The 19,510-nt window shown below is 42.9% G+C and overlaps 1 long non-coding RNA gene across 1 annotated transcript; it reads left to right on the top strand.

Annotated features, from left to right (window-relative positions):
* The first annotated feature begins 219 nt into the window (after positions 1–219).
* On the top strand, positions 220–10,636 carry LOC140470002 (uncharacterized). Its single transcript, XR_011956295.1, has 3 exons — positions 220–367; positions 7,303–7,411; positions 9,665–10,636. It is a non-coding gene; the product is annotated as an uncharacterized lncRNA (long non-coding RNA).
* Positions 10,637–19,510: the final 8,874 nt, after the last annotated feature.

Genomic DNA, 19,510 nt, shown 5'->3' with positions numbered 1-19,510 from the left:
CTCTCTTACAGATGGTCTGAGATCCTGAGTCAACAGAATTGTCCATTCCAGAGATATGCAGCAGCACAGGCAAGGGATGGAGACTGGGATTATCGAGATCTCTGCTGGACTCAGTGCCACTCTGCATGTGTTATCCTCATTGCATCAGTCTAATTTCCCATTCTGTCTATTTCTGTCTCATGCAGGTCATCAGGATGTTCCTAATTCCTGTCTCATCCATCACCTCATTGAAACTGGTTGGTCAGCCAAGAGAAATGGAGAGGGAGATCTGGAGCCTTCAGTAATTCCTGCAGCTGGTAAGATCACTCACAGTAAACAGCACAGGGTGGAGGTAGACCAGGAAGACAGGACAGAGATATAGAGCTGGGTAAGGAACAGCAACATTCTAGACTTCATTCTCACCATCTTGTGAGGGTCCTGCTTTCACCTCTTCTGTACTAGTCCTCAATGCGACAGCACAGGGGATCGCAGGCATCAATCCTGGCCCATGCTGTGTTCGTGATCTCTGTAATATCCTCCAGTCCCGATAATCCTTCCTCTGTTTGAAATCTCCTCTAGTCCACATCATTCTCTGTGTCTCTGTCTCTGTCTCTGTCAGGTTCTCCAGTCCCTAACACCCTAATCCCTAACCTTCTCCAGTAGGTACTAAATTCCTTCATCCCTGTAAACCCTGACAGCCCTGTCTATCCCTGTAAGCTCCTCCCACCAATACCACCCTCCATGTCAATGTATTTGTCTTTAACCTCTCCATCCACCCCTATCTATGTAATCTTCTCCAGCTCCTACAACCCTTCCTTAGCTGTGAAAAATTTGTAATCTCCTTATCCTTCTCCAATTCTTTGATTTTTATCTTGTTAAATTTCACCTTCATTCCCGACACCATACCCCTCCCGACCACAGGAACCTCTTTCAGTTTGTGCAACCCTCCCCATTTGTGTAACTGTCTTCAACCCAGTAACCTGGAATTCTCCATTGCCTTCCTATCTATGTAGCCTCCAGAGCCTAGAAGCCTTCTTATATCTGTAAATGTCTTCAATCACAACAACCTTCCATATCTCTGTTAGTATACACAATAATCTCCTAGATGAAACAGCCCCCTGTCTGTGTCTCTCAGTCTGCCTGCCTCTTCCTAACTCCATCCCTATCCCTCTCTCCAGAATCTAATCCAGCTCCCTCTCTCTCTGTAAATTCCTCCAATCCCCAAACACCTTTGTCCCTCTGACATTCTTGACCAGATGTAACTGTGTTTAATTCTTAGCCTCCCTATCTCTGTAACCTCTACCCATCTGTCCAACCCCCCACTACTGAGGTGCGACTCCCTGTATTCGCCATAAGGGAGATGGAATGACAGTGAACAGATCTGATGGAACTGTCATTACGGAGGTGTAGCTGCAGAATGACCATCGCTGGGAAGTGAATATTGAAGGGTTGTTTGCATAGAGTCATAGAGTCATAGAGATGTACAGCATGGAAACCGACCCTTCGGTCCAACCCACCCACGCTGTGCAGATATCCCAACCCAATCTAGTCCCAATATGCAGACTAGGCAAAAAGCTAACAAGGTATGAAGGAAGGATGAGGTTAATGCATTAATGAGACAATCATGTGGATCTGAATTTCAAAAGTAGAGTTGAGAATAAGCAAGCAGCAGCAACCGTTAGCAGGAATTCTTTTGTAGGCACCAAACAGTGATGGGAATGTCAGTATGGTTACAGTCAGGACACTGAATGTACTTATGGCAAGGGCAGTACAGTAACGGTGTGTGACAATGGTCTCCATGCCGACTGATCCAGCAACGAGCCTGTTGGATTGAATTTGTTGGTGTGAATATAAATGGCAGAATTGTAAGGGTGTAGGAGGGGTGTAGTGGTATAGGGGATATGGTATATTTGAATTATCAGAAGCCTTTATGCAAGTTTTAACAGGGAAAAGAACGGACAAAGGAAGCACATGGTGAGGGGAAGAAACTGACAGGACAGCGTACCTGCAGAGTTACTGCCTTTGCTGTTTGAATTCATGTATCGCTGGATATCGGAGTGCATTTATCAGATTTAAAGGTTACTGCAGATTATATCTGCAATAAATGCTTCTGCTTGTGAGCCCTATCAGATCGAATAGATTGGTTGGAGAGACAGTTTAAGACAATACAGAATTGGTAACACAACAGTATGTGATGGATGGCAGTTATAGGAAGAGGGACAGTCTCAGATAGAGTTACATAGATGGGTTAACTCCAAAAAAGGCAAGAGAGTTTAGTAGCTAGTGCAGGAGTCTTCTGTGGCTCTCCCTATTTTAAACAAATATGCTGTTTTGGAAAATGTAGCGGGTGATGGATTCACAGGGGAACGTTGTACAAACAGACAAGTTTGTGGTATGGAGACTGGCACTAATGCAACAAGGGATACGTCGGATTCCACGAAGTCAATTGTGTTAGGGGACTCGCTAGTCTGAGGTACAGACAGATGGTTCTGTGGACAGCAGAGAAATAAGCAGATTAGTGTGTTGCTTCCCTGGTGCCAGGATCAAGGATATCTCAGAAAGGATGCAGAATGTTCTGACAGGGGAGAGGGTCCAGCAAGAGGTCATTGACCAAATTGGAACCAACGACATAAAAAGGGAAAACGTTTGAGATTATGGACGGAGATTGCAGGGTGATAGGCAGAAATTTAAAAAAGAGGATCTTGACAGTAATAATATCTGTATTACTCCCGGCGCTATGAGCTAGTGAGGACAGGAACAGAGGGATAGAGCAGATGAATACATGGCTTTGGAGCTGGTGTATGGGAGAAGTATTCACATTTTTGGATCACTGGAATCTCTTTTGAGGTAGAAGGAACCTGTACCAGAAGGACGGATTGCAGCTAAATTGGAAGGGGGCGAATATACTGGCAGGAAGATTTGCCACAGCTGCTCGAGAGGTTTTAAACTAGTTTGGGTGGTGGGGGGTGTGGGGGGGGGGAGCTGGGGGCAGGGAGATAGTGAGGAAATAGATCAATCTGAGATTGGTAAACTGAGAACAGAAACGAGTCAAACAGTCAGGACAGGCAGGGACAAGGTAGGACTAATAAAGTAAACTGCATTTATTTCAATGCAAAGGGGCCAAATAGGGAAGGCAGATGAACTCAGGGCATGGTTAGGAATATGGGACTGGGATATCATAGCAGTTACAGAAACATGGCTCAGGGATCGGCAGGACTGGCAGATAATGTTCCAGGTTACAAATTCTACAGGAAAGATAGAAAGGAAGGGAGGACAGGAGGGGGAATGGAGTTTTTGATTAGGGATAGCATTACAGGGGTACTGAGGGATGATATTCCTGGAAATACATCGAGGGAGGTTATTTGGGTAGACCTGAGAAATAAGAACGGGATGATCGCCTTATTGGGATTGTATTATAGACTCCCTAATAGTCAGAGGGAAATTGAGAAACAAACTTGTGAGAAGATCTCAACTATCTTTAAGAAAGTAGGGTGATTATGGTAGGAGATTTTAACTTTCCAAACATAGACTGGGACTGCCGTAGCGTTAAGAGTCTAGATGGAGAGGAAGTTATTCAGTGTGTACAAGAAAATGTTCTGATTCAGTATGTGGATTAACCTACTAGAGAAGGTGCAAAACTTGACCTACTCTGGGGAAATAAGGCAGGGCAGGTGACTGAGGTGTCAGTGAGGTGCACTTTGGGGCCAGCTACCATAATACCATTAGATCTTAAATAATTATGGAAATGGATAGACCAGATCTTAAAGTTGAAGTTATAAATTCGAGAAAGGCCAATTTTGACAGTATTTGGCAAGAACTTTCAAAACCTGATTGGGGGCAGATGTTCACAGGTAAATGGACGGCTGGAAAATGGGAAGCCTTCAGAAATGAGATAACAAGAATCCAAAGCAAGTATATTCCTGTTGGGATGAAAAGAAAGGCTGGTAGTATAGGGATTGCTGACTAACTAAAAGGTTTGATTCATAAAAAGAAGGAAGCATATGTCAGGGATAGACAGGATAGATCGAGTGAATCCTTCGAAGAGTATAAAGGCAGTAGAAGTATACTTAAGAGGGAAATCAGGAGGGCAAAAAGGGGACATGAGATAGCTTTAGCAAGTAGAATTATGGAGACTGCAAAGGGTTTTTACAAATACATTAAGGACACAATCATAACTAGGGAGAGAATAGAACCCCTCAAAGATCAGCAAGGCAGCCCTTGTGTGGAGATGCAGGAAATGGGGGAGATACTAAACGAGTATTTTGCATCAGTATTTACTGTGGAAACTGATATGGAAGATATAGAATGTCAGGAAATAGATGGTTACACGTTGAAAAATGTCCATATTACAGAGTAGGAAGTGCTGGATGTCTTGAAACGTGTAAAAGTGGATAAATCCCCAGGACCGAACAGGTGTACCATAGAACTCTGTGGGAAGCCAGAGGAGTGATTGCTGGGCTTCTTGCTGAGACATTTGTACCGTTGATAGTCACAGGAGAGGTGCCAGAAAACTGGAGTTTGGCAAACGTGGTGCCACTGTTTAAGAAGGGTGGTACGGACAAACCATGGAACTATAGGTCAGTGAGCCTGACGTCGGTGGTGAGCAAGTTGTCGAAGGGAATCCTGAAGGACAGGATGTACATGGAGTTGGAAAGACAAGGACTGATTAGGGATAGTCAACATGGCTTTAACCGTGGGAAATCATATCTCACGATATTGATTGAGTTTTTTGAAGAAGTTACGAAGAGGGCAGAACAGTAGATGTGTTCTATATGGACTTCAGTAACGCGTTCGACAAGATTCTCCATGGAAGACTGGTTAGCAAGTTTACATCTCACGGAACACAGGGACAACTAGCCACTTGCATACAGAACTGGCTCAAAGGTTGAAGACAGAGGGTGGAGGTGGAGGGTTATTTTTTAGACTGGAGGCCTGTGACCAGTGGAGTACCACAAGGATCAGTGCTGGTTCCTCAATTTTTTATCATTTACGTAAATGATTTGGATGCGAGCGTAAGAGGTATTGTTAGTAAGTTTGCAGATGACAACAAAATTGGAGGTGTAGTGGACAGCGAAGAGGTTTACCTCAGAGTACAACAGGATCTTGATCAGATGGGCCAATGGGCTGAGAAGTGGCAGGTGGAGTTTATTTGAAATAAATGCGAGGTGCTGCATTTTGGGAAAGCAAAGTTTAGCAGGACTTCGACATTTAATGGCAATGGGTGTGTTGCTGAACAAAGAGACCTTGGAGTACACGTTCATTGGTCCTTGAAAGTGGAGTCGCCGGGAGGTAGGATTGTTAAGGTGGTGTTTGGTTTGCTTTCCTTTATTGGTCAGAGTATTGAGTTTTGGAGTTGGGAGGTCATGTTGCGGTTGTACGGGACACTGGTTAGGCCACTGTTGGAATATTGTGTGGAATTCTGGTCTCGTTCCTATCGGAAATATGTTGTGAAAATTGAAAGGGTTCAGGAAAGATTTACAAGGATGTTGACAGAGTTGGAGAATTTGAGGTATAAGGAGAGGCTGTACAGGCTGGGGCTGTTTTCCCTTGAGCGTTGGAGGCTGAGGGGTGACCTTCTAGAGATGTACAAAATTGTGAAGGGCATGGAGAGGATAAATAGAGAAAGTCTTTTCCCTGGCGTCGGGGAGTCCAGAACTAAAGGGCATAGGTTTAGGCTGAGAAGTGAAGGATGTTGGGTGGCACAGTGGTTAGCAATGCTCCCTCCCAATGCCATGAGACTCAGGTTCAATTCCCGCCTCAGGCTGTGTGGACTTTGCACATTCTCCCTATGTCTGCGTGGGTTTCCTCCCACAATCCAAACTTGTGCAGGCTAGGTGAATTGGCTATGCTAAATTGCCTGTACTGTTAGGTTAGGGGGATGGATCGGAGTGGTTTGTGCTTTGGTGGGTCGCTGTGGACTTGTTTCCACACTTAAAAAAATGAAAACGTGAAAGAGACCTAAGGGGCAACTTTTTCACACATACGGTGGTACGTGTATGGAATGAGCTGCCAGAGGATGTGGTGGAGGCTGGTACAATTGCAGCATTTAAAAGACATTTGAATGGTTATATGAATAGGAAGGGTTTGGAGGGATATGGGTCGGATGCGGGCAGGTGGGAATAGATTGGGTTGGATATCTGCTCGACATGGACGGGTTGGACTGAAAGGTCTGTTTCCATGCTGTACATCTCTATGCCTCAATAACTCACAGAGTGAGTTTGTAAATGCAGTTAGTGTGAATGGTATTTGGAGCAATACATGTAATTGGAAAGTTAAAGTTAGGTTGGAGTTTGTTTAAAGGGATTGGAATAGAGAGGTAAAGGCATCATGAATCAGTTGCATAGAGTGTTGGTGAGAGTGTACCTGAGGTATTGAGTGCAGTGTCGGTGACCTAATCTAAGAAAGATGACACTGATCACAGAGGACGTGCAATGGACATTCTCCAGATTAATTCCTGAGATGACAAGATTTTCTGATGGGGAGATTTGTCCTGCGACCTCTCCAGTTTCAAAGCATGAGAGGTGATCGCAGTGAAATTTCAAAAATCTATGATTCATGTGATGAGGTGGAAATAAACAGGATGTTTCTCTAGCTGTCTACTCTATATTTAAGGCAAATAATGACAGGATAAGGGATATGCCATTTAAGACCGTAATAAGGAGGAAATTCTTCCCTCGGAGGGACTGACTAACACAGGGGCATGGAAGACTGTTAGCAGGGCAAGATTAAGGAGAATCCCCAGATATTCTTCACGTATATCAAGTGGAACAGAACAACCAGGGAACATGTAGGGTCTATTAGTGACTTGGCAAGTTGTATCCAAACTCAACTTCATGGGAGAAGGCTGTTTGTGTGACTGGAGCCCAATTTCCCCGGTGTACCCGGTAGAGATCAGTGCTGTGTTCCGTATTATTTGTGGTATTCATAAGTGATGTGAATGTGAAGTGGGTAGGGGGAGTGTGATAAGTAAGTTTGTGTTTGACACAAAGATTGGCTGTGTGGTTGGCAGTGAGGAGGGAGTTCTTATATTACAGGAAGATACAGATAGAATGGTCAGATGGTCAGATCAATGGCAAATGGAATGTAACTCTGATAAATATGAGGTGATGCACTTTGGAAGAAGGAAACAGACAGGGGAGGACTCAAAGAACGGCATCACACTAGGAAGCTCAGAGCGTGCTACTCCACACATCCCTGAATGTGACTGGATATGATAATTGATGAGTTCAGCATGACTGTAGATAAAGCCTTTATTCATTGACCCAAAGATTATCCGAGTTTTATATAGCACTTCGGTAAGGCCAAATGAAATATTGTGTGCAGTTCTAGGAGCCGCGTTACAGGAAGGATGTGATTGTACTGGATGAGGTGCAGAAGAGATTCACCAGAATGCTTCCTGGGATGGACCATACGAGCTGTGGAGAGAGGCTGGGTAAGCTCGAGTTATTTATTTTGAAGCAGAGGAAGTTGAGTTGGAATGTAATTCAGATTTAAGATTACAAGGGGCATGGACAGGGTGAATAGACAACAGCTGTTCTTTTTAGTCAAAGTTTCAGATTCTTTACAGAGTGAAACCAGGGAATGGAGAATGGAGAACAGAGAAACATGACACAGCTACTTCACTTCTGCCTTCACAGAAAAATGCATAAACAAAGCCTTCCCAGCAATAGGAAAAAACCTGAGTCTGATGAGAAAATGATGTGGAATGAAACTAGTAAATAAACTAATTTGGAGAAATTATTGGAACTGAAAATAATGGGCATAGAAAAAAAAACAACACAGATTGATGAAATGGGAAACATTTGAGAAACTCACTGGTAGATTTATTAAAGAAAATACAATAGAGGCACTGAACTAGGATTTTCAGCAAGGATTTTAATAGAGTCCCAACCCTAGTAAGCAAAGTAAAAGCACATGGGAAAGGGGGTAATATATGAACATGGTGTTAAAATGGGAGTGTTGACAGGAAACAATGAGGAGGAATAAATGGATGGGTTTCAGTTTGGAAGGCTCATGAGTCATCACAATGATTGATGCTGGGGCGCCAGATATTCACAATACATCTCAAACATCTCGTTGAGGGATTCAAATGCAAAGTTTCCAAGTCTGCTGACGGAACTAGGATTTTGAAAGTGAGGAGAATGTGAAAAAAACTTAAAGGAGAATGAAACAAACGGAGTGAATGAGTAAACATGTGGCAGATGAAGAGCAGTGTGGATAGATATGATGTTGTCTACTTTGTTGTGAAACACTAAAGTTCCAGCCAACCATTGGAAAAGGAAGTGGTTGAGAAATGTCGATCTATGAAGGGAACTGCACTTTTCTTCTGTTATTGTTTAGACAGACATCTGTGTTCCATGCAGGGCAGTGAGTTCTGCAGAAAGAAGCCAATACAGGGAATACATTGGCACACTGACCAGTTTACACAGACCCACCAAGTGGGGAGCTGTAACATTGAAAAGGATCTGGGATCTCCCTGTACACCAGTCACTGAAAGCAATATTGCAGGAGCAGAAAGCAGTCAGGAAGATAAATTGTTGTTGACCATCATTTCAGAAGGACTGGAGTCCAGGGGTAAGGGTGTCTCAGTGCAGCTGTACAGGCCCTTGGTGAGACCTCAACTCGAACATTGTGCAGTGTTGTGTGCAGTTTTGGTCTCCGTACCTAATAAAGAACAAACCTGACATTGAGGGAGTGCAGCGAAGGATGACCAGACTGATCTCTGGGATGACAGACTTTTTGTGGAGCAGAGTTTGGGGCAACTGAGCCTGTATCGCATGGGGTTTAGGAAGATGAGTGGAGATCTCAGTGAGATATATAAAACACTGACAGGGTGAGTTAGATTGGAAGCAGTGATGATAATTCCCCTGGCTGGGAAGTCTAAAACAAGAGGCCACAGTATTAAATACAGATGGGTCACATTGCATTTAGATACGAATAAATGTCTGCACTCAGAGACTGGTGAACCTGGGAATTCTCTCTCACATAAGGCTGTGGAAGACAAGGCACTAAAGACTAATAAGGATGTCTAGACACCAAAGGATGGGGGAGAGGGCAGGAGTATGGTGTAGAAATAAAGGGTCAGCAATCATTATATTGAATTGGATAGCAAACTCGACAGACCAAGGGGACGACCACAGTTCCTATTTTATAGCTTCACAAGGTTAATCACATTAAGGGGTGTGTAAAGTGTGTGGGGAATGTGGATTGAGGAGATGTTCAGACATTAACTAGAATGGGGCAGGCTCAGTGTGCTGTATGGCCTATTACATTCCCGATGTTTCTGTGAGGTTTGTGGGAAAGCTCTGTAAATGTTGTCACAAGTTCACAGATGTTAGGAAGGACGTCTCTGCTGGCTCAACAGGACTGTGTTTCCCGTTCCCTTTTCCATACCGAGGTTGGGGGCTGGGTGTTCTGTCAGGTTTTATCCTTTTAGACTTCAGAGCAGTTTGATACGATAGAGTGTCTTGCTTGGCCTTTTCAGAGACCATTGAAGAGTGCATCACATGTCTGTGTGTTTGGAGTCACTTTTAGGCCAGACCAGGAGAGCACGGGAGATTCACTTCCTGAAAGTACATTGGGGAAGGAAATTGGTGTTTACAATCGACATTGACTTCAAGGCCATTGTTACTGACACCAGATTTGAGATCTCGATATTTTATTAATTGTTTTTAACTTCCACCAGCTGCCAGAGCATTAGCCTGGTCTGGATTATTCATCCAGTGACTTTTCCAAAACAGCACCATCTCCACATGGGGACCGATCGGAAACCACACTGAGCAAGTTTATGTCTGTGCTGCTTGACAGCTCTATCAAAACGAACTCCCAATTTGACTATCATGATGAGACTGAGAGGGTTGTAATTGTCCAGATTGTAATTATTCGCCGACACTGAGTAATTTTCCACATTGCCAGGGAGATGTCAGAGTTGTAGCTGGAAGGAAACCGCTTCCCCAGGGGCACGGCTTGTTGTACAGCACAAGTCTTCAGTCCTATTGCAGGAATGGGGTCAGGACTCATTGCATTTGCCTCTCTACTGTGTTCAGCTTTTTCTTCATGGCACGTGCAGCGAATTGAATTGGTTGAAGACTGATCTGTGATCCTGTGGGCATCATGATGACGGTGAATTGAATTATCGACTCAACACCCCTGGCTGAGGATGGTACAGATACTATTTCCTTGTTTTTTACACTGATGTGCAGAGCTGATCCATTGATAGAATGGGGATAATTGTGAAGCCCTCTCTAACAGTTAGTTGTTTAATCGACTATCACGATTTTTTGCCGGATGTGGCAGTCTGCAGAGGTTTCATCTGGGTGTATTGACCTTGTGACAATTTCTCTCTCTCGATCATATGATTTGGTTTTATTTGATTTGATAGGATTCGTTGTCGCATGTATCTAAGTAGAGTGAAACTCTTTGTTTATACACAGTTCTGGCAGATCATAGTGAGAGTTGGAGCTGCCTTTTTTTAGAGACATGGAGTGGCCGAAAATTAAAAGTCTACTTCAGCTGTCTGTTTCTGAAGAGCCACAAAATAGACAGAAATTAAAATAGATTGCTTCAGCATCAGTGAAAAAAAGGCCTTTGAACAGGGAAGTATTCCAAAGCAAAAGAAAGTATAATCTGATTCGCAAGATTCTGAAACATGCCTATATAGTGGTAAAGAAGGTTTTTTTTTAAAAAAAAGATGATTTGTTACAGAACACAGATGAAAAAATGAATTTGTAGCACAAAAACTTTGAAGAATCACTACACAAAGTAACTTATTCTGATCTCAGTAAGGATTATTTTCATCCACAAAAATAGCATCTCAAGTTATCTTTCAGAAGCTAGCTGTGCCTTTGAAACTGTTTATAATAGTAATAAGTTCTAGTTAAATATTTGGTAAATAATCATGGACACAGATTTCAACATAATAATAAAACCTTAACGAGATGCCTGGCTTGTCTTGTCGAATTCGCGAAGAGAAAGGTTAACCGTAGAAATAATAATATTACGTATTTTGTATCAGAATCAGCTTTTTCCTGTAAAATGTGATCACGGAATTTGATAAGAGATAGCCTGCCCATTGGAGAATAGAATTTATGCAATCCTTCAAGATAAACAATGAGGGATATGACTGAAAAGAGCAGAGCCCCGAACTTTGGAATGCATTATAGAAAGATCCCAAGGACTAGAGATAACAACAATCGTTAAACTTCCGAAACAAATCAGAACCTCGGGCTGTCCCTGGGAGTGTCCATCATTGATCAGTTGTTTTACAAGATTGGTTCTGCAGAAGGGGAGTGGAGGGTACACTGACAAAGTTGTGTATGATCACTGCAACACAGAACGTATAAAAATACTGTCTTTTTACTGCAAAATCGAAGTGTGTCATTGATTTGCCTTCTGATCTGAGCTAAAGCTTAAGGAAAGGATTGTCTTCTCATGTCAAAGCCAGATTCGAGGAAGATCCTTTGGGATTCTCCCAGCATTAGCCAGGTTTTGCTTGAATTAAAGTCCATTCCGTGCCTGTGTCCTGTCTGCCTCCAGAATCTTTGTCCCGAGCTGGGGAATCTCGCTCCTACAATAAGCAAGGACATACAGGTCATAGAGCAAAGGAAAAACTTAGACTGAGGCATACAGGCTACACCAGAAAGTGTATGCTATAGGCAACATCAATGTGAGCAAGATCAGCATTATTTGAAGTTAGTGAGTCCATTCCTCAGTTTAATAATGGCTGGGGAGATGCTGTTGATGATCCGCTGGTTTGTGTGTTCAAGATTCTGTATTGTCTGCATGATGGAAGAGATTGTAGGAGATCCAGGGTGCGATGGGTCTTTGATAATGTTGTCAGCCTTTCCGTGGCAGTGAGCTGTGTAAATGGAGACAATGGATAGGACGTTGATTTCCGTGATGGCATGGGCTGTGCACACAACCTTCTGTCATTTCTCTTACTGTCCTGGGCAGGGCTGTGGCCACACCAGGTCATTATGCACACAGATAGTTTGCTGTCAGTGGTGCATTTGTAGACATTGGTGAGGGTCCTTGTGGACATGTCAAATGTCCTGAGCTGCCAGAGAAAAAAAGAGGCGTTGTTTCGCCATCTTGGCTATCACGTCTACATGGGAGGTCGGTTATCATCACTCCAAGCAACTTAATGCTTTCCACTCTTTCAACTTCAGTTCCATTGATGCAGATGCGGGCACGTTCTCCTCATTTCTTTCTGAAGTCATTGATCAGTTGGTTAGTTCTGCCGACGTTGAAAGAGAGGATGGTCTCAGTGCAGCATATCACTAAGTAAACTATTTCCGTTCTGTATTTTGACTTGTTATCATTACATACCTGTCTTACTATGATGGTGTCATCAGTGAACATGTAGATGGCATTCGTTCAAAATTTGGCAACACAGTCGTGGGTGCACAGGGAGTATAGTAGGGGGCTGAGGACACATCCTTTGGAATTTCAGTGTTGAATGTTATCATGGAAGAGACACACTTACCTATTTTCACTGATTGTGTACTGTGGGTCAGAAAGCTGAGGATCTAATTTCAGAGGGCAGAGCCTAGACTAAGGTCAGGGAGTTTTGTGATCAGTCTGAAGGGAATAATGGTGTTGAAGGTGAACCTATAGTCAATGAGCAGGCATCTGACGTGGGTGTCCTTGTTGTCCAGGTGTTCCAGGGATATGGCACCCACTATGTACCCATTCTACTGGTAGGAAAATTGTAGGGGATCGAGGCAGGCTGGGAGACTGGAACTGATGTGGGCCATGACTAGACTCTCGACGCATTTCACTCCCCTCAGTCTCCAACGCTCTAAAGAGGAATGTCCCAGCTTATCCAACCTCTCCCTATGACTCAGACCCTTGAGTCCTGGCAACATCCTTGTAAAGTTCCAGTTTTATACCATCCTTCCTACAGCAAGGTGACCAAAACTGAACACAATGCTGAACGTGGACATATTTGGAACTGTAAGTTTTACTCTGCTGCCAATTATTATCTGCTGTAATATTGCTTTTTATTGTTCTTCTGAAATCTTATTATTCATTGAATCCCCTGACGGCAATCCCCTCCGGTGAACGTTCTCCTGACTGCTTGAATTTGAATCAATCTATTTTGTTTGGACTGATATTTTGATGCCGCTGTATATCAGAGAACAGGAAGAGATGATGGATGGCAGTGTGTGTCCTTTACTGGACAAGCTTGACTCTCCAGGTACGTAAAGCTTTTATTGTGGACCAGAGTGCCTCAGAATCGTTACATAACAGAAGGAAGCTATTGAGCCCATTGTCGGTCCATGCACATAGAACATTACAGCTCAGTACCTACAACATCCTTCAGCACTGCCGACGGATCCACCGACATTACTGACAACCGTAAATTTACTAACTCATCCTTCTATACCCTCATTAAGGTCATTTTCAAAAGGACAAACAACAGTCACTCCAAAGCAGATCCTTGCAGTATACCACTAGCAACCAAACTCCAGGATGAACATTCCCCATCAACTATCACCTTCTGTCTGCTTTCAACCAGCCGATTTGTGATCCAAACGCTAAATCACCCACAATTCCACGTCTCCATATTTTCTGGGAGAAAGTAAGGACTGCAGATGTTTGAGATCAGAGTCGAGAGTGTGGCGCTGGAAACGCACAGCAGGTCAGACAGCATCTGAGGAGCGAGGAGAAAATGAAGACTGCAGATGCTGCAGACCTTAAAACTGATTACTGATAAAGGTCTTACAAGAGAAACATCAACTTGCATGCATCTTGGACGCTGCCTCATCTGTTCTGCTTTTCCAACACCACACTCTCCATATTTTCTTCAATAGCCTACTATGGGGGACCTTATCAAACGCTTCACTGAAATCCACATACCTCACTTTACTCTTATCCACCTGTTTGGTCACCTTCTCAATGAACTCGGTAAGATTTGTGAGGCATGACATACCCTTCACAAAACCTTGTTGACTATTCCGAATCAAATGTTTCCTTTCCAGATGATAGTAAATCCTATCTCTTACAATCCTTCCCAACACTTTACCCACAACTAAAATAAGACAGGTATATAATTACCAGGGTTATCTCTTCTCCATTTCTTGAACAAAGGGACAACATTTGCTGTCCTCCAATCTTCTGGCACTATTCCTGTCGACAATGGCGATGTAAAAATCCGAACAGTTGGTTGCGTAAACTCCTCCCTAACTTCTCAGAGAATCCTAGGATAAATCCCATCTGGCCCAGGGGACTTATCTATTTTCACACTCTCCAGAACTGCTAACATCTCGACGTTACGAACTTCAATCCCGTCTAGACTAATAGCCTGTTTCTCAGTATTGACCTTGACAGCATTTTCTTTTTCCATTGTGAATCCTGATTCAAATATTAATTTACAGCCTGTCCTATCTCCTTAGACTCCACACACAACTTAACACTACTGTGTTTGATTGCCATTAATCTTCATTTGGTGATTCTTTTATTCGTGACATGCTGATAGAATGCTTGAGGGTTTTCCGCGATCCTACTTGCCAAAGACTTGTCATGCTCTATCCTGGCTATTCTTAGCTTTTTTAAAAAGTCCTTCCAGGCTAACTTGTAACTCTCAAGCATCCGAACTGAGCCTTCATGTTTCATCTTTACATAAGCCTCCTTCTTCCTCTTGACAAGAGATTCAACTGCTTCAGTAAACCACAGCAGCCTCACTCGACCATTTCCTCCTTTCCTGGCAGGTATAAAATTATCAAGGACACACAGTAGCTGTTATTTGAAAAAAACTCCACACTTAAATTGTACCCATCCTCTGCAGTTTCCTTCCCCATCCTATGCATCCTAAAACCTTTCCTAATCGCATCATAATTGCCTTTCCCCCAGCTATAACACTTGTCCTGCAGTATACACCTGTCCCTTTCCATCGCTAAGGTAAACATAACTGAATTGTAGTCACTATCAGCAAAGTGTTCACCTACCTCCAAATCTAACACCTGGTCTGGTGCATTACTCAGTACCAAATCCAATTTGGCCTCGGCCCTCTTTGGCCTATCTACGTAATGTGTCAGGAAACCATTCTGCACATATTGGACAAAAACTGACCCATATAAAATATTTCTACTGTACCATTTCGAATCAATATTTGGAAAGTTAAATTCTTACATAACAACTGCTCTGTTATTTTCGCTCCAATTCAGTATCATCTTTGTAATCCTTTCCACTACCTCTCTGGAACATTTCAGACGGCAATAGAGAACTTTCAACAGGGTGACCTCTCCGTTTTTGTTTCTAACCTCTTACCATGCTACCTCATTAGACGAGTCCTCATCAAGCTTCCTTTGTATCAACGTAATGCTGTCTTTGATTTTCAATGCCACGCTAACCTCCACCACCCCAACCACCACTGTTAGTACTTTCTTTTTTTTCAATGAAGCATCTAAACCCTACAACGATCAGTCCTGTCCCTGCTCTATCCATTTCTCCAAAATGGCCAAAACCTCAAGCTGTACAACAGCACAATTTGGAAACAGGGATGTTAAACGAGGGTGAGTTGGATAGATCAGAAGACAGCATGAGGGGAGATAGAAAGGAACGGACAGAAAATGGAAGTTTTATTTAGAAATTCTCAAGGACTGCAAGGCCTTTATCTATTGCCATACTGTTTGAGCACTGTGAGGATACTGGCTGTGGTCCCAGAGCATTTATCGCCAATAATATCACAGAGCTCAGTTGCTGACAGTTAAACAGAGTCCAAAAGGCCAAGTGATTTTTTATTTCTCTACAGTGAGAAGGTGGTTTAATTTAAATAGACTGGGTGAACAGCAGTAGGAACTGAGAACCCCCTCACTACTGAGATAATGCGCCAGAGAATCTCAATGAGGTGGATCACTGACAGAGGGGAAATCAGCATCTCAGCTGTGGATCAAATAATGATTGAGAAAGATTGCACACCACTTCCGTGGTTTTCTCATGCACATTTCAATTTATGTAGCTCAATATCACGAGTGTATCTTATTTCTTCGTACTTCCCATAGTTTAGAATGGACGGAAAATCATTTTGTCCCCGTAATTTGTGTTCAATAAACAGAACTAATATGGTGATAAAGTCCATGTTTTTTTTTAACTTGGTTTACATGATTGACCCATCAGTGGGTCAGCAGGTTGGAGGAATTGTTGAAGGCCTTCCAGCACTCGGGTAGCTGAAGGGCCTCTTCCCAGTGTGGACCCGCCAGTGCTTCAGAAGGGAGGAATTGCTGAAGGCCTTCCCACACTTGGGGGAGAGGCCTTTCAGCTGTCCCAAGTGCAGGAAGGCCTTCAGCATTTCTTCCACCCTGAAGCACTGGTGGGTCCACATGGTGGAAGACTTAATAGACTCTGAGAACGTTCCTCTCACTCCACGCCACTCCCCATTTCGATTGAGAGAGAGAGAACCAGTCTTTAACTAAACTCTTCCAACATTTATCCAGTGCATTTGGTGTGTGATCATACTTCACGTTATCCACCATCGCGACAGGAGCCACAATACCTTCATTCTAAAACAGATAGCCATTCCCACCAGCTTCTGATCCCCACAGAGAACATGGGTCTGTCTTCCTGGAGATGGAAGATGCCTCCTTGAGGCTTGGCACAAAACATTTGGCTTCCTTCCTCACTGCCGGCAAAACACGTTAAAGAATCATTTGTTCCACAGGCAATGGAGCCTCGAGGAACATTGTGAGCAGTCTATGAGTGCAGTCTCTGCTCCATTCGTTTTCCAGGTTGGAGCATCAATGACACCCTCCTATTCCTGTGTAAGTGTCTCGAGGTGTGAATGGTCTCCTTTTTGTTCCATAGAACAGGTTTAGGGGTCTTACTGGACTCTGCCTGTTCCTGTTTAACAGTTCAATGTACTGACCAGACGCCTCCTCTTCCTGTCGAACAGGCAGGAGGATTGAATGGGCTGTCCCTCTTCTTGATCAGTCATTTCGATGGGCTGAATAGTTTCCACTATCCGGGTGTAACCAGCTTGAGGTGCTGAATGAGCTTCTCTTTTAATTGTGGAAATGTGCAGTGCCTGGCTGTTGTGTTACATGAATGTTACCGACACTTTAACAGCACAAACGTGAATGTTGTTTGGGTCTTCTTGAATATAGACACAGACCGGTTCAGGAGCTGAGTGGGGACAAAATGTTCTGAATATTGTGTGATCTTCAGTGATCACTCCACTTCTGATCTTGGGATAGATGAAGGGCGACGGGAATGGGGGCACATAGACGTTGACGAAGGAGCTGAAGATGTTTGTGCTGCGGAAGTTAATCTGAGGATCTCCTGAAGAGATGTCCCGGGACTGAGAGGATTGTTGGCCACCGACCACAAACATCTTCCTTTGTGCTCTGAAAGACACCAACCAGTGAGGAGGTTAGACCTGATTCTCAGTAAGCTGAAAAAACTAGGTGGTCCCGATGACATCCTCAGTCAACTACTGCCTTGATCTCAAGGCCATTCACTCTTTCCTGAGCCCCTGTGTTCACCTCTTGTTCATATCAATAGGTGATGGTGTATGTGTAGGGAGTGTTTTCCACTCACAGAGGGTAATCAATGTCAGGAATTATCTGGACTAGAGAGTTAGGGGAGCTACATCACTGAAAGTATTTAAAGAGGTGGCACATGAATCTTTGACCTGTCAGTGAGCTGAGGAGTGTGAATAACTGGGCATTAAGGAGGAGTTAATGCTAACAGTAGATCAGCCATGATCGCATACAATGGCTTGACCATCCGAACTACATATTCCTGTTCCTTATGTTTTCATTTTCTGTAATTTCAAAGTAAACAGCTATAATTTTCCTGAATGTTCTGTTATTGAACGTTGTAATCAGAGAGAGCAAAGCATTTTTGAGTCATGTCTGAGTGAGGCTCTACCATGCACTATGATCTAATTAAGGTCTCAGCAGCACTTTTCTGTCAGTGTACCATTTTACTACATTCATTTGTCTATCAAATGTCTGACATAGACAATTTTGAACAAATGGAAATATCCAGGCATCGCAATCTTCTGGGGAAGGGAATTCACACCTTCACAAACCTATGAGAATCTCTTGTTCATGTTCTGACCAATGTTGGAGGGTCACTCATGTCTTTTCCCACTCCTCTATTCGTGAAAGCAAATTTTAAATGTAACCAGTTGAGTGCTGTGTCCAATGATATAGGTATCGGACTGGGTAATTTTCCAGAAAAATCTGAGAAACAGAAATTTGAACTGTGAACAAATGGTAAAATGATAGAGTGTCCCAAATGTTTTTCTGACTTTGAACTTATTCTGCTCACGCAAATGTCTGGGAATGCGGATTTCTTCCCGGAGCAGTTGAATTTGGCTGAATTCCCTTTGCTTCGAGCTGTACAGAGATTCCTATGAATCCTCATCAGGAATCCTCCACGAGTTGTAAAGATGACTCAGGATTTTTGTGCTCTCACGTCTTGTTTTCAGGCAGAATAAAGTAAGAGAGAGAGACCAATTGGCAGCTGCTTCTGAAGCAAGGAATATTTTTCTCCGTCTCTGTGCGGAAAAAAAATCAAGAATGTCAACTGAAAACCAAACTGGACCATGTGCACTCTCCATGTACATTCTCTGGAATGGATGATATTAGACTGTATGCTGTATGCAGCATCATTGCTGTTGTTGTGCACAGTGCCTTTCATTAGCAAATGAAAATAATGTGCCCGTTTTATGATTTGATGAGATGTTTATATACATCTGCGTAATTTTTAAAAATGGGTTGATATCTTCATAATATTTGTGTTAATACCAATGCATCTCATTCAAAAAGTTATTATCTAGCTTTAGTCTTCTTAACAAGAGAAAATATGTATCTAGCTGAAAGGCTTCTCTGAAAATCGTGGTTTAATAAGATTTCTCATCTTAGATCTAAACAGATAATCCCGATTGCAAAAGGCCTTCATTTCAAGAGTGAGTCAAGGGAAGCATCTTTGAACATCTTTGAAAGGAATTGTATCCGGTTGTATTTTTAGTTTAGAGGATCAAAACTGCACCCAGTGTATCTGATGTGGTCTCAGCAATGCCCTGTACAGATACAGTGAAATATTCCTAATTAAACCCAATACCCGCTGCCACAAACAGCATCATTCCACTTACATTCCGAATCACTTGCTGCATCTGCAGACAGAATTCATATGATTCATGTACCAAGAACATGAAAAACATCTGCAATCTCTCTCCATTTAAATTGTTCCCGACTGCAATAGACAACTCACATTATATTATTTCTGCTGAGGGTATGCTCACTAACCTTCCCTGTCTACATCATAATGCAGATTCGCTGCCTCCATTTGAAGATCTATTGAATGATCATTTTGGTGTAAAAGGTAGTTCAGCTTTGATCCATTCAGTCCCTTCATTCAGATATTTTACATAGATTATTGATCATTGATGACCCTACAGTGATCTTTGAGTCAAAACTGGTAAGTGTTTTGTTTAAAAAATCATATATTTCTACTATTTCCTGTTCGTGACAACATCCCTGTTCCTGTGAAGTAGTTCAGGCGGGTTGAATGGCCTCGTCCTGGG

Source organism: Chiloscyllium punctatum, chromosome 50 (genome assembly GCF_047496795.1).
Source record: "Chiloscyllium punctatum isolate Juve2018m chromosome 50, sChiPun1.3, whole genome shotgun sequence".
Lineage (NCBI taxonomy): Eukaryota > Metazoa > Chordata > Chondrichthyes > Orectolobiformes > Hemiscylliidae > Chiloscyllium > Chiloscyllium punctatum.
This window is presented reverse-complemented; position numbering and strand designations above follow the sequence as displayed.